This window comes from Thalassophryne amazonica, chromosome 17 (assembly GCF_902500255.1).
Source record: "Thalassophryne amazonica chromosome 17, fThaAma1.1, whole genome shotgun sequence".
NCBI lineage: Eukaryota > Metazoa > Chordata > Actinopteri > Batrachoidiformes > Batrachoididae > Thalassophryne > Thalassophryne amazonica.
Genome location: NC_047119.1, coordinates 42,894,792 through 42,920,120, shown reverse-complemented (window position 1 = coordinate 42,920,120; position 25,329 = coordinate 42,894,792).

Here is a 25,329-nt window from a genome sequence, read left to right as displayed (position 1 = left end):
CAGTTGAAGTGTACCAATGATAAAAATTACAGACCTCTCATTCTTTGTAGGTGGAAAACCTGCAAAACTGACAGGGGGTCAAATACTTATTTTCCCCACTGTATATTCCAGAGACAGCGGGAGAAGAGGAAAACTAATAGGGTGGAAGTGAGCATTAAGACTTTGAATGTTGACAGTATGACTGGTAAAGTGAGAGAGCTGGCTGACATAATGGAGAGGAGAAAGGTAGACATATTGTTTGTGCATGAGACCAAGTGGAAGGGAAGTAAGACCAGGAGCATAGGTGGTTGGTTCAAGTTGTTGTATTATGGTGTGGATGAGGAGAGAAATGGTGTTGGGGTCATTTTAAAGAAGAGTATGTTAAGAGTGTGTTGGAGGTTAAGTGAGTGACTGAGAGTGATGAGTATGAAGTTGGAAATTGAAGGGGTGACGATAAATATCATCAGTGCATATGCCCCACAGGTAAGTGTGAAATGAAGGAGGAAAGAAGATTTTGCAATGAATTAGATGAGGTGGTGGAGAGTGTGCCCAAGCATGAAAGAGTGGTGATAGGAGCGGATTTCAAAGGGCATGTTGGCAAAAGGAACAAAGATGATGAGGAAGTAATGGGTAGATAATAGTATCAAGGACAAAATGTGGAAGGGCAGATGATAGTTGATTTTGCAAAACGATGGATATGGCTTGTGGTGAGTATACACTTTAACATACGGGAGGAGCACAGGGTGACATATAAGAGTGGAGGAAGGTGCACACAAGTGGACTACATTTTGTGTAGGAGATGCAAGCTAAAAGAAATTGGAGACTGTAAGGTGGTGGCAGGAGAGAGTGTAGCTAGACAGGACAGGATGGTGGTTTGTAGGATGACTTTAGAGGTGAAGAAGAAGAAGAGGAGAGTGAGAGCTCAACAAAGGATCAGATGGTGGAAGCTGAAGGAGGAAGACGTTGTGTGAAATTCAGTGAGCAGGTGAGAGAGGGACTGGATCAGTGCAGTCGTTCCGCACATGCAAATCACGCACTGCGCATAGGGCACCATGCTGCCTGGGGGCACCAAAAAAGAAAAAAAAAAATCAATCTTGTGAAAATCATCCTAATAGGCTACTAGTAATGATATATCTAAAATTTGTGTAAAGCATGTTAATAGGTATAAGCAAAAGTAATCGGAAGAGGAGGCATGCAGGCATGAAGCGGCGTCTGTCACCGCCTGCATTACAGCAGACAGTTTTCCACTGATGAGAAAGGCTGCCGCGGCCCGTGTGTCTTGGCGCTGTGCTACAGACAGAGCAGAGCCCCGCGCCGTCTTCTCCCTGGCTGGGAGAACTGCGTGCACAGACTGAATGATTGTGTAGGTAATAATCCGGACTGTGCACCGGGATTGTTGTTGCCGCATCGGAATGTTGCCATTTAAAAAAAAAAAGAAGAAGAAAACTGCACTGTTCTCGTCTTTAACATTTCAGGGGAGCAAAAGTATAATGACTTGGAAGATTAGTGAAGCTTTTTTCTGCTGTTTTTCATGTAAGAACTTGAATCTTCCAGATCCAGACTGTTTTTTTAAGCCACTGCATCACTTTAATAGTGTCTTGTGTGACCTCACCCAGATCATTTTTGGAATCATGTTTTCTGGAATTAGGCTACAGAGAGCTGAATGATCATTTGTTTACAGCCAGAGCTCTGAAACACTTGATGCTTTAAATTCCACGTGTGATTAAATTCCCACTTATGCTCACTGACATAAAATAAAGCCTTAACTGCTGTGTAATTGAACATTTTATTTCAAAATCACAATGTAGATCCTGCTAAATGTTTTAGTTCTGCACGCCACGTTTAATGCTGCAGCTGCTGATTCTTTTCATTATTACTCTGATTTTTTTTTTTTTCAGAATGAATTTAGTGTGTAAAATGTTAAATATTTGTGAAACTTTACACTGACTTTATGATGATTTGTCCATGAAATGGTCCAAAAATATAAAGAGAACTGACAATGATGTAAATGGGAGAAAAGCACAAAATCCCGTTAAAAACTGAAAGATGAAAAAAGTTTGGCTTTTTTTTCTGAGAGGAGTTTAATTAATCAACTACAGACTATAGTTAATTACATTTTTAAACTAGAAGCACTCAGAGAGTGCAAACCTCCGCCAAGGCCATGGGGTCACTGACGCCATAACATCTACACGCCATGGAATCACTGAACCTAAAAAAGTCTAACAATGTTTGCTCAGTAGTAAAAAAAAGTTTCATCTGCTGTGACTGGATAGCATGTATCCTTAGCGCTTGGCATCACAGTTTATTGTAACTTGCACCTTTCCCAGAAGCTACTGTCATCTGAGCACTGATATTGATATTGCATGTGCTTATAGACAAAAACAAATAAGAGACAAAATTCAATGTATTATTCAACTAAACTGCAAATACGAGGTCTATTAGAAAAGAAACTGACAGTTTTATTTTTTTTAAAAACTATATGGATTTGAATCACGTGTGATTACATCATCCAAACTTGAACCCTCGTGGGCATGCGTGAGTTTTTTCACGCCTGTCGGTGACGTCATTCGCCTGTGAGCACGCCTTGTGGAAGGAGTGGTCCAGTCCCCTCGTCGGATTTTCATTGTCTGAGAAGTTGCTGAGAGACTGGCGCTGTGCTTGATCAAAATTTTTCAAAAGCTGTGAGGCACATCCGAGTGGACACCATTCGAGAAATTCAGCTGGTTTTCGGTGTAAATTTTAATGGCTGATGAGAGATTTTGGATTGTTTCTATCGCTGTAAGGACTTCCCACGGAGCAGGACGTCGCGCAGCACTCCGAGGCGACGTCGTCATCCTGTTTCAAGCTGAAAACCTCCAAATTTAAGCCTCTGTTGACCCAGGACGTCGTGAGAGAACAGAGAAGTTTCAGAAGAGCTCGGAATCAGCAGTTTATCCGGACATTCCACTGTTGAAGGAGATTTTTTTAATGAAAGACGTGCGGACGGATTGGCGCGTTGGCTCGCAGCCGGAAAAAACGCCTCCGTGTTGATAACCATTTGACCATTCACCGAAAACCAGCTGAATTTCTCAATGATGTCCACTCGGATGTGCCTCACAGTTTTTGAAAAAATTTTGATCAAGCACAGCGCCAGTCTCTCAGCAACTTCTCAGACAAAGGAATTCCGATGAGGGGGCTGGACCACTCCTTCCACAAGGCATGCTCACAGGCGAATGACGTCACCGACAGGCATGAAAAAACTCTCGCATGCCCACGAGGGTTCAAGCTTGGCTGATGTAATCACACGTGATTCAAATCCATATGGTTTTTTAAAAAAATAATAAGCTCGGATACTTTTCTCACAGACCTCGTATATGAATTTTTTAACATTTATGAAACACTTCTCTAAACAAGGCCATAGGGTCACTGACCCTAAAGAGATTCCCTCCTTGGCACAGTGATCTATTTCTTTTTGACTCTTTCTCTAAAATTGTATATAATAATCATTAGATTATTAATATATAAACAAAAATCAATTTAAGAAATATTACAATTTGAAAACAAATGCACCGGAACGTAATGACAGCTGCAACTTCTTAATGCTAACTTTTAACATTGAAAATGCCATAGACATGCTAACATGTTAGCATTGGGATCCGGATGGTGATCCGGATCACCACTAAAATTTAATCACTTGTTCCTCTTGTCATTTCCAACCAATCCACAAAATTTCATCAAAATCCGTTCAAACGTTTTTGAGTTATCCTGCTGACAGACAGACAAACAAACGCAATCGAAAACATAACCTCCTTGGCGGAGGTAATAATGGTGGTGGTATTTATTTATTTTAAATTTTATACTGTGGTCCCTCATTTATCGCGGGAGTTACATTCTAAAAATAGCCCGCAATAAGCGAAATCCGCGAAGTAGTCAACGTTATTTTTTACAATTATTATAGACGTTTTAAGGCTGTGAAACCCCTCACTACACACTTTATACAACCCCTGGCAAAAATTGTGGAATCACCGGCCTCGGAGGATGTTCATTCAGTTGTTTAATTTTGTAGAAAAAAAAGCAGATCACAGACATGACACAAAACTAAAGTCATTTCAAATGGCAACTTTCTGGCTTTAAGAAACACTATAAGAAATCAAGAAAAAGATTGTGGCAGTCAGTAATGGTTACTTTTTTAGACCAAGCAGAGGAAAAAAATATGGAATCACTCAATTCTGAGGAAAAAATTATGGAATCACCCTGTAAATTTTCATCCCCAAAACTAACACCTGCATCATATCAGATCTGCTCGTTAGTCTGCATCTAAAAAGGAGTGAACACACCTTGGAGAGCTGTTGCACCAAGTGGACTGACATGAATCATGGCTCCAACACGAGAGATGTCAGTTGAAACAAAGGAGAGGATTATCAAACTCTTAAAAGAGAGTAAATCATCATGCAATGTTGCAAAAGATGTTGGTTGTTCACAGTCAGCTGTGTCTAAACTCTGGACCAAATACAAACAACATGAGAAGGTTGTTAAAGGCAAACATACTGGTAGACCAAGGAAGACATCAAAGCGTCAAGACAGAAAACTTAAAGCAATATGTCTCAAAAATCGAAAAATGCACAACAAAACAAATGAGGAAGGAATGGGAGGAAACTGGAGTCAACGTCTGTGACCGAACTGTAAGAAACCGCCTAATGGAAATGGGATTTACATACAGAAAAGCTAAATGAAAGGCATCATTAACACCTAAACAGAAAAAAAAACAAGGTTACAATGGGCTAAGGAAAAGCAATCGTGGACTGTGGATGACTGGATGAAAGTCATATTCAGTGATGAATCTCGAATCTGCATTGGGCAAGGTGATGATGCTGGAACTTTTGTTTGGTGCCGTTCCAATGAGATTTATAAAGATGACTGCCTGAAGAGAACATGTAAATTTCCACAGTCATTGATGATATGGGGCTGCATGTCAGGTAAAGGCAATGGGGAGATGGCTGTCATTACATCATCAATAAATGCACAAGTTTACGTTGATATTTTGGACAATTGAAAGGATGTTTGGGGATGATGAAATCATTTTTCAAGATGATAATGCATCTTGCCATAGAGCAATAACTGCGAAAACATTCCTTGCAAAAAGACACGTAGGGTCAATGTCATGGCACAGGGTCAATGTCAACGAGCAGATCTGATATGATGCAGGTGTTAGTTTTGAGGATGAAAATTTACAGGGTGATTCCATAATTCTTTCCTCAGAATTGAGTGATTCCATATTTTTTTCCTCTGCTTGGTCTAAAAAAGTAACCATTACTGACTGCCACAATCTTTTTTCTTGATTTCTTATAGTGTTTCTTAAAGCCAGAAAGTTGCCATTTGAAATGACTTTAGTTTTGTGTCATGTCTGTGATCTGCTTTTTTTCTATAAAATTAAACAACTGAATGAACATCCTCCGAGGCCGGTGATTCCATAATTTTTGCCAGGGGTTGTACACCAGAGGTCTCAAACTGGTTCCAGAAAGGGCCGAGAGGGTGCAGGCTTTCTGTGCAACACCCACTCCAGCAGGTGATTTCACTGATGTTTTCTCAAAAGGCATTAACATTTTCTCACTTTTCTCTCGTGTCAAAATACTCTCAAAGTTCAAACCTTAGTAGAAAATAAGACCAACCTGTTTTCAGGCCCAAACATTTGTTGAGAAATAAAATAGAATGTTTCCTAAAATAATTATGATGCTTTTAGAAATAAGGAATTTAACTTTAACGATCAACCTACAGAGGTTGGACACATAAGAAATTATTAATATGACTGACCAGTATTTCACAGTTTCCTTGATCGCGGCCTCTTCATCTGGTGCCGCGCCGCTGTCGCGCCTTTTTCCACTGAGTCACACCTCGGTGCAGGTGTCTTTTTCCGAGTGAAGAACACAGTTATGGATAGTTGTTGGCGCTCTTTTTCTTCTGGGCGGAGAAGATTCTTATAAACAGACACGCAGAACACAATGCGCGTACTCTCCTTTCGCGGTGCCGCAACCAGCCTGCTTGATGAGGACGCAGAGCACAATGCGCTGTAAAAAAAAAAAAAAAAGCATGCAAAATTGGACTAAAAAAATCTGCGAAACTGCGAGGGCCGCGAAAGGTGAACCACGTTATAGCGAGGGACCACTATTTATTTTTGTCAAGTTTGGTGCCATTGCTAATGCAAAATTATTTATTTGCAGCCGTTTTCAAAACATGAATAAATTATTATTATTAAAATAATAACTCACTATTAATTTAATATTGAGTATTGAGAAGTTATGTTGGAAATAAAGAGAACAGCACTGACAAATTCTGATTGATTGTTCATTTCGGGGGGGGGGGGGGGGGCACAAAGCATTTGTGCTTAGGGCACCCAAATGGCTAGCACCGGCCCTGCACTGGTTAGCAATTTTGGACAACTGGGAAAATGACTGCAGGTGTGGTGAGGGAGACCAGCTAGGAAGGTACTGAGATGGAAATGAGTGATCTGCTGTGGCGCCCCCTAATGGGAGCAGCCAAAAGAAGAAGGAAGTTTTTATACTAAACTTTTTTGCACTAGTAGTAAGCAGTTCTTTCCATTGTGAATACTAGCATAAACAAGTCAAATTTGTAAAATAAAATATTCCCTTTTTACTGTAAATCATATATTTAATTACTCTGTACAAGATAATAACATACAATGTGCTGTGTTGCTTGTTTTTACAACTGTTCATCTGTAAAGTCAACAGACAGGCACATTTTATCAAACATATACAATTTCAAAAAAGTCAGAAACATTATTTTAATCTCAGTATTTTCTAACACCTAACATGAAGCTTAAGCCCAGCAATCAGTTTAAACTCTGCAAGCATGAAAAATATCAATACTGTAAAACTGTGACAAACACTAGGTTATCACCCTTAAAAACTTTATTTTCTTTATTTTTCCCCTTTTCTTTTTTCCCCTTGGATTTTTCATTTTTTATTTGATAAATCTCCCCCCTGGTTTCACGCCTTGACCACCTGAAGGTGAAGGTGCTGGAGAAAACAGAAAAAAAAGTTGTTGCAACCTTAAAACTTTTAATCTCTCCACTGTTGTAATTACACCTTTTAATTTTCGTTGCCATTAATAAGGCACCTAACGAGTAGAGTGGGGTCTGAACCGGAGATTGCCACATTAATCACTCTAATCATAAGTACAATGAATGATAATGGCGACCTAGAATGTCTTCTACTTAATTACAGAAAACCTCTGACATGACGTACATCCATCATCAAACAACGTTGTTACACCATGAACACTGGTTCCATCTTCCAGTTTTAAATAAAGTGTATTCACTTACAATCTGGATCGACACCAAAATGTAAGAGCTTCTTTCTCTTCCAACAACCAACAACATCCACATCTGATCAACATCAGATCAGTTATTTTTGGGGAAACATCCTAAATCTCTTTACACACAATCAGCAGCGTCACTACAGTGTTTGGATTTGTTTTTACCCGAGGCCACGGGTATCATGAAGGCTTTGCATCCGTCTGTCTTTACTCAGCATAAGTTCCGTCCTATTACTGCCAGAGTCTTCAAATTCGCACGGGAACATTCTTGGGACACAGACCTTAGACAAGCTCAAAGATGGCTCACCTTGACCCATTTAAGAGATTAAAATATCACATTCTGTTTCAATCTGTTCTGCTTTGTTTTGAGTGGCAGGCATGACAGCCAATCAGAGTAGAGCTGCACCGTGACCGTCAGTGGCTGGTCACTCCAAAATCACTTTGTTTTGTGTATTTTATATGCATGTTTCTCATATATTATGCAAAAGTTAGTGAGAAAATAAACACTTTGTAAAATTAAAAATGCTGTTTTTGTAACCTAATAACATCTTTGAACTTATTTACAAGACATTTCACAGATGTTAGCATGGTGACATCACAGGCTGGTACCTAGCTGCAAAACTCTGTTTTGTTTGTGTGTAAATATTTCCTCTTTGTCGTATATTATGTAAAAGCCAGTGAGAAATAAACACTTCCAAAACTGAAAACGCTGTTTTGTACCCTGATAACACCTCTGGATTCATTTACCAGACATTAAGCATTGTTAGTTATACTGCTAACATCCACTAACTCAAAGCTAACTTTCTTGGAGTTTAAATGTGTTCAATACCTGCAAATGCACAGAGGATGATCTACAAATATCATTGATTTGCATAATGTCGCTCTTAAAATGTAATATTGTTTTTGATTGATTGATTGAGGGGCTTTATTAAACATGTACAAATGTACATAGGACAATATGATCTTAGTAATTACTTAAACAACTGCAAATTATAAAGAACACATGCTCATTACGGTCAACGATATTTTAGCATTGAGTTCTGTTTAATATCCAGCAGAAATGCATTCAGTGTCAGAAGGTTCAAATAAAACCTGGTATCACTATAATAAGTATCTCAAGTGGAGGTGTATGTTATTAGAAAATGGGAGAAAAACAAGATGACTGTCAATCTCCTCGGTCTGGGATTCCATGCAAGATCTCACTTCGTGGGTTAAGGATGATTCTGAGGAAAGCTCCGAACTACACAGGAGGACCTGGTCAATGACCTGACAGAGAGCTGGGACCCACAGTCACAAAGATTACATTAGTAACACATGATGCTGTCATGGTTTTAAAATCCTGCAGGGCAGCATGGTCCCCCTGCTCAAGCCCGCCACATGTCCAGGCCCGTTTGATGCTTCACCAGTGACCATCCTGGATGATCCAGAGGAGGCATGGGAGAAGGTCATGTGGTCAGATGAGACCAAGAATAAAGCTTTTTGGAATCAACTCCACTTACCATGTTTAGAGGATGAGAACAACCCCAAGAAAACCATCCAAGCGTGAAGCATGGGGGTGGAAACATCATACTCTGGGGGTGCTCTTCTGCAAAGGGGACAGGACGACTGCACCGTATTGAAGGGAGGATGGATGGGTCATGTATTGTGAGATTTTGGCAAACAACCTCCTTCTCTCAGTAAGAGCACAGAAGATGGGTCATGGCTGGGTCTTCCAGGAGGGCTCTGTAAGAAGCATTTCAAGGTCCTGGAGTGGCCCTGGCCAGTCTCCAGACCTGAACTCAATAGAAAATCTTTGGAGGGACCTGAAACTCCCAACCTGAAAGATTTGGAGAAGATCTGTATGGAAGAGTGGATCAAATCCCTGCTGCAGTGTCTGAAAAACCTGGTCAAGAACTACAGTAAAAGTTTTGACCTCTGTAATTGCAAACAAAGGCTACTGTACCAATATTAACACTGATTTTCACAGGTGTTGAAATACTTATTTGCAGCAGTAACATACAAATAAATTATTAAAAAAACATTCATTGTGATTTCCGGATATTTTTTTTTTTTTTTTTTTTTAGATTGTCTCTCACAGTGGACATGCACCTAAGATGAAAATTTCAGACCCCTCCATGATTTCTAAGAGGGAGAACTTGCAAAATCACAGGGTGTTCAAATACTTTTTTCCTCACTGTAGCATGAGCGGGAATGAAACCTGTGACTGCATAGTGCCAGCCATCTCATTGTCCACTGAGCTGAACCTGACAGTGAATTTATTAGAACAACAAAACTGTCCACTGACTTTGGGTTACTGGAGCAGGAACCTTAAAAGCATCAGCGTTCCTTTTGTGTTTTGGATGAGCTTCAGAGTGATGTACAGCGCCACCTAAGGGCCCTGGCGTTGAAGTACAGGTTTGAATGCAGTTCTTATAAAGAGGCTTGAAGTTCTGGACTCTCCGGCATGTGGACAGTCTGTCAGTGTGAGACCTCAACCCAGACCAAACAACCCTGCTACCTTGCCCCCTGCAGACTGATCCTGGTTATTTATGCACGATGATTATCTCCACAGCAGACCTTTAAAGAAATGTCACCATTTCCCAAGGTTCAATTTTTTTAAGCCTAAAGTGAAGCGGCAGACAGAAGAGACGGAGAAATGCAGATGGGGGGAGGAGTCAGACGTCTTTGAGGCAGAAAGGTGAGAAAGTGTGTGCACAGACGAGGAATTCCTGCATCTAATCACCAATGAGCAGCCTGAGAAGCCGTGATTTTTTTTCAGATATTTAATCTCCTTTTTATAAATGAGGATGCTTTGCCGTCGCGTGTGAGCGTACCCTCTTTTCTCCCATGAGACTGATTATAATTTTCCTTTCAGGGCCCGTTATCTGCACACAGATGGATCCTCGTCCTTGTGCTGCAAAACACAACACGCTCTAATTTTCAAACTTCTCATCTTCACACTAATCTGATCCATCTGCAAACTGCTTCAAGCATTTGCTGAACATGTGAGAAATTTTAAAAATGCATCTTGACACGTCTGAGGACAAAACAGCTGCAACGGCTGATTGTTTTAGCAGAGATTGAATCAGAAATGAGACGCGAGTAGGACGGTGTCTGTCAGGTTTTAGTGTTCATTATTGATTGTACGTCTCCCAAGGCGATTATGGTTAGAAATATCATTCAGTCTGGAAGTGGTGGTGGACCTGCTTGTTTAAAGTGGATTATAGAGGTGACGTTTTATGGTGTTGGCTACACCCATAATGCAGGTTTGAGTGTCTTCACAGTGAGGTTGAACCCACGAACGCCACAGTTAATGGGCAAGTCGCTCTGAAGACTGAGCCGTTGTTGAACACGTGTGTCACCAATTTGCAAATAAGAACATAAGTCATAGTTACTTTATGTGGTCATGTTGTTCAGTACTTTCCACAGTGTAGCCAGCGGGACTGGACATCAGTAAGTTGTGGCAACATTAGTTTGTGACAGAATAACTAGTTGCACTGGCCTGATTGTCACCAAACGTGATGCATCCTAACACGTAGAGGACCCCAAAAACCCTATTGGTTTTGGGTTTAAAAGGTCATGGTTACTGGAGAGTACTCTTTAAAAATTTTCTGAAGCAAAACTTTTTTGAAAATGTCTGATTGTCACCAAAACTTGATAGGTATGTTGACCGTAAAAGCCTATGGACCAGGATTGAGATGATGACCAAGTACAATGCTGTCTTCATGAAACTTCATGACAAGCAAAGCACTCCAACAAGGAACCAAGGAAGCAGAAGGTGATCCTGGGAGGCAAGAGGAGTGCCCTTTATCCTGGAACTTGCAGCCTCTTTCACATAGAAGCTTAGATGCTGTGAGAGCAACAGATTGTTGTTATCCTGAGGGACATCAGGTTCTACCAGGACCAGAGGACTGAAAGAAAAGGCCACAGTCAGGTCACAACAAGATCTTGGAGGCAAGAATGGAGAGACTACAGCAGCTCCCCCCCCCCCATTATGACGCATCTCTCTGCAACCTGTCTATTTTTTCTCGCCTGGTGGTTTTTTCTCACCGGGTGGTTTTATCCTCCTCATCCTGTGTCGTCTGCTGATTTATTATCAGTCAATCAATACTTGGTTAACACAGTTTTACCACAGAGCAGAGTCATGGTTTCTCCTCACCCATGATTAATTATATTACTGTCAATGCCGCAGCTCCAATGTTCAAGTCAGGCAATTTGATTGGTCAATACCCAGCGACCTGTGTCCTAATTGGCTGGCCAAGGAGGAAAGAGCAGAGGGCCTTACTACTTCATTAAGAGGCAGAGCAGTTCTGAGATCGAACGTCTAATCACAGTCTGTGTGTGCTTCCTGCGTTCACCTCCTTCCTGCCTGCCAATAAATCCATACTTACACACGGGCCTGATATTTAATATCCGCCCGCCCTGGAACAGCACTTCACCTTGGCTTTCAGCAACACTCCTTTTAACTCAAACCACATTTCTCTATAAAGAGCCACCACAAGGTGAAAACTGGAGCTCAGGTTTGTCAAAGGCACGTCACCGCAGCGGCAGGAAGTCTGAAGGCAACTCACGTTTCTGACAGTTTGTGGAGCTGCTGCTTAATTAACGGCATTAATCTGCTTCACAGGATGTTTCCCCTCAAATTTCACCTTTATTTGACCACAGATAAAGTGTTTTAAACTACATTAATACAACAGATTTGGCATGCCCGACTCAGATTTCTTGCTTCTGAATATTTTAGATTGTATTTAAATATTTTTAAAGTGGCCCATATTTTGTCCTTGCGTGCTCACAGGGTGAGGACAGTTGTAGGTCTGTGCACGTGCAAATTCTTGAGGTGGGTGTAAACAAAACATTTCAACAGCTGAAAAAAAGAGACATGAAAAAAATTCTATAAGGCATTTCTTTGCAAAGCATCTTTGGAAGTTCACAAAAACCCAATTACAGCAACGATCACCGCTGTCTCTGTTCCCAAGGAAGTACATGCAAGAACTCGGGATGAGGTGGAATAAGAAGATTCCACCCACGACCCCCCACATAATCTTTAATAACATCTATTTAATGAGTGAAGTTGAAGAAACATTCACTGATCTCAGCAGCGGACATACGAGGGTCTGTTAGAAAAGTATCAGACCTTTTTATTTTTTGCAAAAAACCTGATGGATGTGAATCACATGTGCTTGCATGAGCAAACCTCTCGTACGCATGTGTGAATTTTTTCACAGCTGTCGATTGCGTCATTTGCTGGCAAGCAGGCTTTATATGAGGACATGTGTTGTGCTCTCGTCGGATTTTCATTGCAAGACGTTGTGGCAGAAGGCATAAAAAGCAAAGCAGGTTTGACTTGTGGTTTGATTTAAAAACCAAACTAATTCCGGACAGTTGATTGATATTAATGTCAATTGTGATTTTTACAAAGTGAAAACATCACAAATATCTGTTAGCTTTAAGATAATGCGCTAATTCTGAAGGTTTGAGCATTAAAACTCACAGATGCCAAAAGGCATTATGGCAAAATGAGCCTCCTCATCACTGGTTGGTTGGTTTATTTATTTGTTAAAAAAAACAACACACAAGTTACTGTAACGCGTGTGTTAGTTTTTTACACATAAATGTGTATTTGTAAAAAAAAAAGGCATTTGCAAAACTGAAAATTCTGTTTGTTAGGTGTGATTCAGCGCAATGAATATAAAGCCAGTAGATGGCAGTGCAAGGGGCTGCCAGGGGTATAATGGGAAACGTTAAAGTACTGAATTAACCAGTTTTACTGTTGAATTCAAACAACCATTATTTTTGACTTTGCTCCAAAGTGGTAACACACAGCAGGAAGCAGCTACATCATAAACTTCCCGGCATCTCATTTCTTTCGATTGTGATACAATTTGTGCAGTCCGTCCTTCAGTCAACTGAAACACGAGAAATAATCTCTACTTTGTAGATGCAGACAGAATCAGCTCCCTTTTGAGGTCCAACAACTACAAACTGGAGGAACAAGACTACTTATGTGGATTAGTAACCATAAAAGCTTTATGAAAATCCAATCTAAGAAGGGTACAGAAGGCCGGATGGGCCCACATTAGGTTTAGAACAGTTTGATTGACTCAAAGCATCAATGACATCACCTTTTTCAGGCTGCCTCATGTGTGACTCTCAGCGAGCGAGCGCTGAGTGCTCAAAACTGAGTTTGCCAACAAAACTGTTCCAGGCGTCGTCCATTTCAGCTAAATTTATGTGACATTTTTGGTATAGTGTTTCAGCTCGCCGGTGAAATATGAGCGCTGTAAAATGCTCTAAAAGCACCACTTGCCCCCAAACTGGAGACAAAAAGTGACACTTGCATTTTAAAAAGTGCATACAGACAAACTTTCTATTTGGACGTGATGTGTGATGAATTGTTTGTGTCGCGAGGTCATATCTCAAACTATCATTCACACGGCGCTGAGGCGTCGCCACGGAGACCAGCACCCAATCCATCAGTCAGCGCATGAGCGTGCACATGCACAAGATGGATTAGGACATACTGGCAGATATTAATCATCACATTTTGTTGTCAGACATGATTTTGTTTACTGGAATCCTATAACACATGAAGGAATTGTAATCACCTCTGTGCGTCTGCGTCTGCCTGTCCAGATATGTAATTGTGTCATCCCAACATTTTATGGAAATAAACAAAAGTGTGTGATTCTTGTGCTGGAGGAAAATTATTTTTGATCAACTTTAAATGTGATCAGTCAATTGCTTCTTTAAAGGTATAGTGCCATTGGGTTTTTTAAGATTTAAGTCATAAAAAGAATTTTCTTTGGCACCACTATGATTTTATTCTTCAGCATATAGGTAAGACATTCATAATATGATATCACCATATCATCAAAATTCATGCTGTCTGGAAACAATTAGAATTTCAACCCCTGAGGGAATTCAAGGGATCCGATGCTATGACCAACATTTGGTAGATTTGAAGTAATTTATAAGAAATCTTATGGATGTTAATGTAAGATGGGTCCACAGGTAATCTCAAAACATCACAATGCGCACACGTGCTTCCTCCTGTAGTAATCTGCATGACGGTGATGAAGGGAAGACAATATTCACTGTGTAATTTCCCCCCAGAGAAATATGTCCTCTTCATTTAAAATGAGCTGTAATTTTGCAACATGTTCCAAAAATAACCCTACACAAGCATGTTACCTGTGGGGATCCACGGGCTCTAGTGTTTATAAAATAGGTAGTTTCTATGAGTTGGAATAGTGTGCAAGTCAAGAATGTTTTTAGAACCTTTGACCACAAGTTTGTTTTTTTTTGTTTTTTTTGAAGAACTCAACCTTTATCCTGTAATTATGTAATTTTATGTTAATTTACTTACTATTATTATTTTATTTATTTTTTATTACTTATATTTTGTCATTTGATTTTTAATGGACCACAATGGAAATAAGTGTTTTCACTTTCTTGTGTCATCCATGTATTTGTAATGCATTTACAAATATATTATGTACTTACTAATAAATCACACACATACCACCACGCTTTTACTACTTGTATATAGATGATTTACCACCCCCCTGCTGGAATGGTGTGAGTCCAGAATCTAATTATCAACCTCCATTGTTCAGTGTTGTTAGTTAATATCCGTAGTTTCTTCAAAAACATTAGTCCTATCAATGTTCATTCTTGACCCAGAATACATACATATCAGATACAAGCATATCAAATGGCAATGGCAGCTCTCCCCAGTTTGTCCGTGATCGAAGTTATATACACATGCACTCAGAGGCAAGCAGGCAGAGCTTTTTGTCTTACTGCATTCTGTCCTAAGCAGGTGCTTTTATTTTTTCACACCCACAAACAGAGGTACGTGGTTGAGTTGCTTTGTTATGAGTTTTTGTTATGTTGATTGTGTGCCAAATAAATTCATTCATTCAGAGACGGTGGCGGAAGACATCAAATGCACTTCCAGTTTTCACTCATGGTAATGGCAACATGACACTTAACTAAACTGACTAAACCAATTTGAACAACACAAATTAATCACACTAACAACACTGTTAAACTAACACGAACCACAATAACATTTAAGCCCCAAAACCCTGAACTCCCATGGTGCATTGCAGCACAGCATCCATTGTTTGTGATTGTTAGGTAATATCACTAATTTCTCCAAAAATATTAGTCCTATCAACCCAAAATACATAAGCATGCCAACCAGAAAATGTCAGCTCTCCCCAATTTCTCTGTGATCAAAGCCATACACACGCACACATGCATACGTGCACACAGAGAATCTTGCTACTGTAATGCTTGGATTTTGGCAGAAAACTACATTTTCTCAGTTTTGTGAAATTTGAAAGGCCCTTCAGCTTTAACATTAGTATGATTGAGGCTGGTTTTCTGGGTGTCACGCACAGAACTGCAGCCGGCCCAGAGCACAATACGGCAGCCCAGTCTCACTTTTTTTTCATGCTCCTGTCACGAAATTATTCAAATTACACCCCCAACCCTAACCTTAACCCTACTCCTTCCCCAACCCCCAACCTCCTCACATCACTTAATTTTGTGCAGCTATCACAGAATGTATTGGAATAAATTTGTGCTCCCATTCCGAACATTTTGCACTTTTCATCACAACATCACAAACCAATAGATGAATATGTGTTTCGTGCTGCTGAAATCTCGACATGCCATGAGACTGGGTTACAATATGGCAAGGAGCCAGGGGATGTCTATGCTCACACAGGTGCTGACCAGGCTGGGCTTCCTGGCATCATGGGAATTCAGCGTGAGCTGGCTGACCCGTCAGGAGTGTGCCAGTCAACCTTGCACTGATTCATGCCAGCTGTGTGGAACACAATCATCCGAATCTCATCCAGGTTACATTCCAACATTACTGCGCATTTTGCAGCAAGAGCCAGTTTCCTGAATGTAATCGGAGCTATTAACTGCACACATATTGCTATGAAGGCCCATCACACGATGAGTTTGTTTCTGTTAATAGCAAACATTTTCATTCCATCAATGTTCAAATCATATTTGTTGTGCAAATGGCATCAGGCTGGAGGCTGCACAGGCGCAACAGGAAGGGGGGGGCTGCTTGGTGGTTGTAAATAATTTATCTGTGTACTGTTCTTAATGAAAACCAGCACAGACACATTTGGGCATGTGCACATTCAAATGTTGTTTTTTAATATATTTTCTTTTTCTTGATGGTGGAACTAGAGATGAGCCTCTTACAAGCCCCCGACTGTGTTCAGTATTTGTCCATAAAGCGTGTAATGTTAATGTCACACACTATCAGCCACCATGCATCAAATATCTTTTTACTTCAGTGTGTGGGTGCAGCTCGGTTCAGCATTTACACACACAAATGTACTTATTTAATTTCCATTTTACGTTACAGTGAGCTGAGAGAATGGTGATCGAACCACATCTTTTGTTGTTTTTGCACATTGTCTCTAAAAGTTTCTTTAATTTTTACACACAACACAGAGACGATGGCGGGCATCATCAAACACAAACACTCCAAACGTATGGGTTCGTCAGCATGATACAAGCAACTATTTGAATAGATTTGCATATTCAGCTAGAGGTGTGGCCAGGAAGGAGCTTGATGCATGTGCACGTGTCCTAAATTCCACATTCAGTGGGATGTACAAACCAAATGTGCGTGGATTCATGTCTACGCACACTTTGATACATCTGAATCTATTTGTGCTTCCACCTGATTCAGGGCTTTCAAAAAGCTGTACTGCCCTTCAATATTTCACAAAACTGAAAAACATAGTACGAATGTGGCCTGAATTGTGCACGAAGCAGGAATTCATATGCAGTACCTACCGTATTTTCTGCACCATAAGGCGCACCTAAAAGCCTTAAATTTTCACAAAAATCGGCCGTGTACCCTATAATCCGGTGCGCCTTATGTGCGCACATGAATTCCAAAATCTGTAAAAAACGACCGACGTTGTCTTTGACCGCAGAATATCGGACCCATTTCCTGCTGACACAAGGATGTAATACATAAAGTACGTACGCTAGCAGCGTAGAGTACGTACCCTGCAGCGATAAACCAATCGGAGAACATTACGTAATACGTAAAGTACGTACGCTGCCAGCGATAAACCAATCAGAGAAGAGTCCTTGAGTCCGTGGTACGTACACTTACCTCCGCCACTCTTCCGGTAGTTACCGTATACTACAGGTATCCTGCATAACAACATTTGTTTGTCTAAGGACCCCCGAAATGGCGCCAGCGAAGAGACATGCTTACGAGGCACAATTCAAACTGCAGGCTATCAGTTACGCGGTTGTTCATGGGAATAGAGCAGCTGCGAGAGGAAACAAGAAATGAACTGCGCCAAGTTAAAAAGACCAACGGAGTTTCCGCAGAAACAAAGCGAGGTGGCCACAGCTAGAAGCCCAGCTGTTCAATTCAGACACAGAAGATGAAGACTTTGATGGATTTGTGACAGAACCATAATAAAAATAATGTGAGTACCATATGTTAAATACCGGTAGTTCAAAGTTGTTAAAAGTCAAATAACTCACCGTTTTGCTTCCATAACCTTTTTTTTGTGTGTGTAGACGATATGTTTTAGCGTGCGCCTTTTGGGTTAAGTACCCGCTAATTGACACCGCGCCTTATAATTCGGTGCGCCTATTGAAAGGGTTAAGTACCCGCTAATTGACGCTGCGCCTTATAATTCGGTGCGCCTTTTGTAAGGGTTAAGTACCCGCTAATTGAGGGCACGCCTTATAATCCGGTGCACTTTATGGTGCAGAAAATACGGTACATGTAAAATCAGAGCTGCGTCCAACGCCTCGTACACCTTTTACTACAACTATCTAACACTACTCGCTTGGCACTTAGAAAATGTGTGGCCATTCGCACTATTGGCACAAAAATAGTGAGCAGACGATTGCTTTCGAGCTGGCAGTGAAATTTGTCTAAGTGCCCCCATGAGTGTGGTGGCGCAAAACAGCAAAACACACGTGGCGTGCCAGAGTGTCGGCTCCCACCGCAACACATGTGCCATGCGTGAGTTGTGTGTGTTGCACTCCCAGGCATCATAGTAACATGTTGCAAAATTGCAGCTCATGTCAATAAAGAGAACAATGGGGGGGTTCCATGGCAAATATTTCCTTGTGCAGACAAACTGCAGGAGGAAGCACATGTGGTCATCTGTGAGATTACCTGTGACCTGACCCACTTGCTTGATTTGCATTCCCAGGGACGTGCACACTAACATCCATAAGATGTCTTGTAACTCACTTCAGAGGTGTTATCTCATTACAAAAACAGCGTTTTGTTTTTTTTTTTAGGTTTGAAATGTTTAATTCTCACCAACTTTTGCAAACGTATGAGACACATATTGGATTTATACAGAAATATGCTGTTTCAGTGTTTTACATTTTTGTTTATTTTGTTCCATCAAGCTGCCTTTCTTTGCTCCAGTTGGCTATCACAGTGTCCTTCCTAGTATCCTTGCACAGATTGGGGAAGCCATCTTGTGATCTATGACGTTGCTGGGTGATTCTTAGACTATGGGCACTTATTATGTCCTTTGATCATATTGTATGAAAAACAGAAAAAAGGGGAAATTTCACACTTTTATAGTTATCTTTACAATGAAAGTGTGTTAAGAAATTTGTTCTAGTAGTCTATGATGACTTTTTCACCTTTTTTCAGCATCATTATATGCAAATATTGCTGTTTTGTGCTTGTCCCACACCCAGACTTTTGATCTTCAATGATAAAAATGAATGGTAAAGAAACATTTTTTCTAATGTTTTAAAATATCTCTAAATAAATATCAGTGAAATAATCAAAACATAATTGGGGTATTCAATGTCATACAACTGTTGTGATTTTTTTAAACAAAATGTAGTTGTCCCACACTACTGCCGTAATTTCCACCACAACACATAATGTCGCTTTAAACAGTTTGTATGAAAGATTGTTTGGGTAGTTTCTATGGAGATAAACAGTGACCTCAGAGCACATGTATATAGCGCCAAATCACAACAAACAGTTGCCCCAGGCGCTTTATATTGTAAGGCAATGGTGTGGTGGAAATTACATTTACAAGGCCAATAGTGCCCGTAGTTAAAGAATCATCCTGCTACCAAATGTAGGTCATGGCGTCAGATCACTTGAATTTCTACCCATCATGAGTCAAAATTCTAAATTGTTTCCACACAGTGCAAATTTTAAATCATATTGCCAATATCATTATGAATCCTTAATTCAAATACTATGGTCTGAAATCATAGTGCAAAAGAAAATTCTTTTTATTACTTAAATTGTTAAAAAAAAAAATCCAAAGACTGCACAGCTTTAAGGGAGAAAAAAGAAAGTTTTCCACTCTATCCTACAGTTTCTGAACACTACGATTTCATCTCAAATGACCCCACTCAGATGATTGTCACAGTAATGCTGATTGGTAGAAATTTAACTTCGATGAAAAACAAAATTATTATATTATACATTTTATTCAGCACCAAAAAACACTGCTTCCCCGAATCAGTCATTGTAATTGCGGTACCACTCTCAGAACAAACTGCAAATCCACAGGGAATTCTCAATCCTGCAATTATTTAAACATCAAAATCCACTTATGCAAAACACTGTCATGCTTAACACGTTGCAATGAATGGGATCTAAGCAGCAGAACCCACTTCGGGCTGCCTGCCTCACATCGACATTTAAAACACCCTGAACACTTTAAATCTGACATGTACATTTTCATTTTTATAATTCATCTTTTGCAGAATAATACGCATGTTTAAAATGGTGGAAGACAAACGGCAAAATGGTTGAAGCTGTGGATGATTTGCACGAAACCATCTTCCAGAGTGTGGTTCAGGTGTTCAATCAGAGCTGCACAGTGTGACTGGACATCAGCAACACACTCACCATCAGACTCATTTTTATTCCAGCTGGGTGGTCGAGCTGTGGGCTTAATGTGAAATGAAGTGATCCTTCGTCTGTAGTATTCCTGATGCCTTTGAACAGGTTAAAGGCTTCTTTTGTTTCAAACTGTGGGTTTTGTTGCAGCAAAATTACCCTCTTTGGTAACCACTTTATTTTTTCATGAAGCAGATGTTGGGAGACTTTTGACTGATTAAATGGCCTTTCAAATTGACATTAAGGCACCTTTGACTAAAATAGGTGCTCGGTGAAATATCTGTTTGGCCATTTTGTTAATTCAAAATCTCAGAATGAACAGATCAGTGGATTGTTAAAAAAAAAAAAAAAGACACACACTTAAGACACCAACCGTATGGATGTTTTTATAAATATAACGTAACTTAATGTTTAAATAGACAAAAGAAATATAAGCACATTTATAAGAATTTCAATTCAGTTTATTTATTTATATAGCGCCAAATGACAACAATGCTGCCTCAAAGCGCTTCACATGAGTAAGGTCTAATCTTACCAACACCCCTGAGAAAGCACACAGGAACAGTGGCAAGGAAAACTCCCTCTGGTGATAATGAGGAAGAAACCTCAAGCAGACCAGACTCAGAAGGGTGACCCACTGCTTAGACCATTCTAACAGTTAAAAGGTGAAGAAGAACTGCAGAACCATCTTCAAAGAACCGCTGGGAGAGTTACAGGTTTTACACATTGCAGAAATTTGATTAAAATACTGTTTTTTTCAGTGTGTTAAAAAAAACTTTTGCTAAGTGACCAAAACACTCCTATTTATTTATATTCACACACACCTTTCATTTTCTAATTATGGCTCCAAATGACATCACAAAGGCAACGGCCTGAGATCACACAACAATACTTAATACAAAACCTTACTGATCACATCTCAGCTGCTTTAAAACATGAGGTATGGCAGCCAGGTCCTATCTTCACCATCTCTGAACCCCCACCTGGAACCAGTCGGGTTCCCCTTTTCCTGGTGGGATCAGGCTCCAACCCGGCCTGAACTCAAACCAGCCGCCTCCAGTATAAAGGCCAGTACTTTAACAGGCTCCACATTTACTTAAATTTATTCATAATCATTAAAGAACATTTAAGTATGATAATATTGTCAAACTTTTTTGCAGTTCATGCTAAAAATCCTCAAATGTGACAAGTGAGGGAGCAATTTATATTCCATCAACAGGAATTAGATTAGTTTCATTCAAAAATAATACGAAATCCAGTATCCAGACAATCATATTTTAGTTTTCTGAGTCCACGTGGGTTGCACGCACCCTCTGATGAATCAGTAGAACTGCAGCACAAGTCAAACCACACATTTAATGGGTAAATGTGAACCAACATGCAGTGGAAATCTGGTGTAATTTCATTTGTTTTGTTGGGTTTTTTTAAACCAGACTTTGCCAAAGCATGTTTTAAAAGCAAGCGTGTTCACAATTACTCGCTTTTATAACGCATACATGCTGCTTCGCTAAAATAGCATTTGTCTGAATCATTGCAATGAGATGATCGCGGCTTCACGTGGCGACACTGAAACCTGAAAGCTTGGCTCTGGTCTGCCCCCTAGTGGACACACTTGTTAATGTCACCGATAAAGGTGGATTGTACTGACATCACAAGTTTAAAGCACCGAGCCCTTTATCAGGAAGCGGCGGGGGCAGCGGTAACAGACTAACACTGGGCAATCACATAAGACGCTCTACATAAAGCAACCACAAAAATCCGCACAACCACATGAAATCATTGCATCAGACACACATACACAAAACCACAGTGACATTAAATGCTTCCAACACACATGTTCAACATCCTCGCCTCACACATGCCTCCCTGCTAATTTAGCCGCGGTTTATTCGTCTCTTTGCACCCTCCATCAGAGCGCTGCCAAATCTGTCTTCACACAGCCATTTTATTATCACACGGTAATAATCACAGCTCAGTGCTTTACGGCATGTATAAACTGACGCATCCAGGCCACCATATGCCCAGACGCACCATGAGTTGGGATACGGACATCCTGTTTTCTGCTGGAGCAGAAAAAGAGACAAAGAAGGAAGAGGAGAGGAAACATCAGAAAAAAAATGGTGACTGACATCTGCTGCTGTTTGTGGACAATAATATTAATAAAAAAGAAATGAACAGATACTTTAATTCTGTGTAGTAGACAAATTAATACAGATGATTTGATATCATTAAATAAATGAAAAACTAACTTCATGTTTGTTGATGGCAAGGGTGAAAATAAATGAGGCTGATATTGAAGACTTCTTTACAGTAACATTCTTGTCATAATCATAAATATATTTAAAACTTCAACTGAATATATTTAATAAAATCAACCAAATCCATAGTTTCACTGTATAAAGTTATAGATTTAGTAAACTGCTCACATGCAGTCATTTACAGTTGTATGTAAAAGTTTGGGCACCCCTGATGATTTCCATGATTTTCCTTCATAAATCATTGGTTGTCTGGATCAGAAATTTCAGTTAAATATATCATATAGCAGATCAACACACTGATATTTGAGAAGTGAAATGTTTCTAGGATTTACAGAAAGTGTGCAACAATTATTTAACCAAAATTAGGCAGGTGCATAAATTTGGGCACCCTTGTCATTTTATTGATTTGAATACATTTAGCACTAATTTTTGGAACACAAAATTTGTTTGGTAAGATCACTGACCCTTGACCTCCTTACACCGGTGAATCCAATCATGAGAAAGGGTATTTAAGTTGGCCATTTGCAAATGTTTCCCTCTTTCCATCTCTTCTAATGAGTGGCAACATGGGAGCCTCTAAACACTCTTAAATGACCTGAAACAAAGACTGTTCAACATCATGGTTTAGTGAAGGATACAAAAGCTGTCTCAGAGATTTCAGCTGGCAATTTCCACTGTGAGGAACAAAGTGAGGAAATGGAAGACCAGAGTCACAGTACTAGTTAAGGCCTGAAGTGGCAGACCAAGAAAGATGTCAGATAACTGAAGCAAAGGATGGTGAGACAGTCAGACAACCCACAGACCTGCTCCAAAAACCTACAACATGATCTTGCTGCAGATAGTGTCTCTGTGCATCGTTCAACTACACATCGCACTTTGCACAAGGAGATGCTGCAATGCAGAGGAAGCCTTTTCTGTGTACACTCCACAAACAGAGTTGCTTGAGGTATGCTAAAGCACAGTTGGACAGCCAGCTTCATTTTGGAATAAGATGCTGTGGACTGATGAAACTAAAATTTAGTTATTTGGACATAAGGGGCGGTATGCATAACAGAAAAAGAAACAAGCATTCCAAGAAAAACACTTGCTACCTACAGTAAAATTTGGAGGTGGTTCCATCATGCTCTGGGGCTGTGTGGCCAGTGCAGGTACTGGAATCTTGTTAAAGGTGAGGGTCAAATGAATTCCAGTCGATATCAGTAGATTCTTGAGAACAATGTCATGAATCAGTAACAAAGTTGAAGTTGCGCCGGGGCTGGATCTTTCAACAAGACAACCCTAAACACTGCTCAAATCTACTAAGGCATTCATGCAAGGAACAAGTACAACATTCTGGAATGGCCATCTCAGTCCCCAGACCTGAATATTATTGAAAATTTGTGGTATGATTTCTAAGCAGGCTGTCCATGCACGGAAACCAACAAACCTGAGATGTTTTGTAAAGAAGAATGGTCCAAATACCTTCAACCAGAATCCAGACTCTTATTGGAAGCATTTTATAGGTGGTTATTTCTAAAAAAAAAAAAAAAAAAAAAAGAGGAGGATCTACTAAATAGTGATGCATTTTTTTTTCTGTTGGGGTTTCCAAATTTATGCACCTGCCTAATTTTGTTTAAAGAATTATTGCACACTTTTATAAATCCTAGAAATTTCATTTCACTTCTCAAATATCACTGTGTTTGTCTCTATATGATATATTTAACTGAAATTGCTGATCCAAACAAGCAATGATTATAAAGGAAAATCATGAAGTCATCAGGGGTGCCCAAATTTTTCCATACAACTGTATATCATGTAATGAGTTAGACGACAGAGGGGTCTTGTATTTAAACTGCAAAAATGCACTTAACTTTTTCTGCCAGACATCAGGATTATACTAAAGTATAAATATTCATACCTTTACAAAATTTTGACGTGTGAGAAACTTTAAATACCATTTTATGGCCATAAGAACTTTCCAAATGAATCCAAAAGGTTTGTTTATTGTTTAAAACACAAAGATGAAAAATATATAAATAAGAGGGCTGTGCAAACAAATTAGAATAAAACTTTAAAAAAAAAATCAATTTCTGTATTGAAATTAAATAACAGAACAACTTTGAAGAGTGTTCTTTTTTATTAGTTTGGGAGGTTCTGCAACCTATACTCTGGCATGACTTATATACAGAAAAAATCATTTTTAAATTTATAATTATTATAGTAACTATTTATGTAGGACTTTCCAAAGAATCAAAGCACTAAACAAAATAGTAAGTCCTTTCAGCTGCTCCCTTGTTTACACACTCGGGTCACCACAGCAGATAAACAAAATAAACTCCAATTATAAAAAAATAATGGTAATAAAAGTACACTACAAAGAATGCACAAAATCCCCAATTAGCTAATAATACAGAAAAGGTGTGACTTACACTTTGGAAAATGCATTAATTTAAATTTGGTGCTCTAACGGGTCTTACAAAAAAAAAAAGGTTCACAGAAAAACCCACAATGGTTTAAAATAGTGATGCTTCATACTTGTTTTAATAATGAGCTAAGGACTGAGTATGGATCATTTTGTGATTATTTGAGTAATTCCATATGTTATACAGGGTTAGGCTTAAAATAAAGATATTGCTTTGTCCATTTACTTTCACTTATTAAAATGCACTTTGAAATCTTTTATATTTTAATACAAACAAGTATGTTATTAATTCAATGATTGAAGTAAAGTTATTCAATTAAATCTGTTCATAACCTACACTGAGTACTTTAAAAGGAACTGAAATTATATTTGTATCCTAAAAGCTATAAAAAAGTAAATCAAGTATGTTTTAGGTGCAATTCCATCAAGGAAGGTGGCATTTAACTTTGAAGAATAAGACATGCAGGAGTTAGAATAGTTTGCATACATTGTATCAA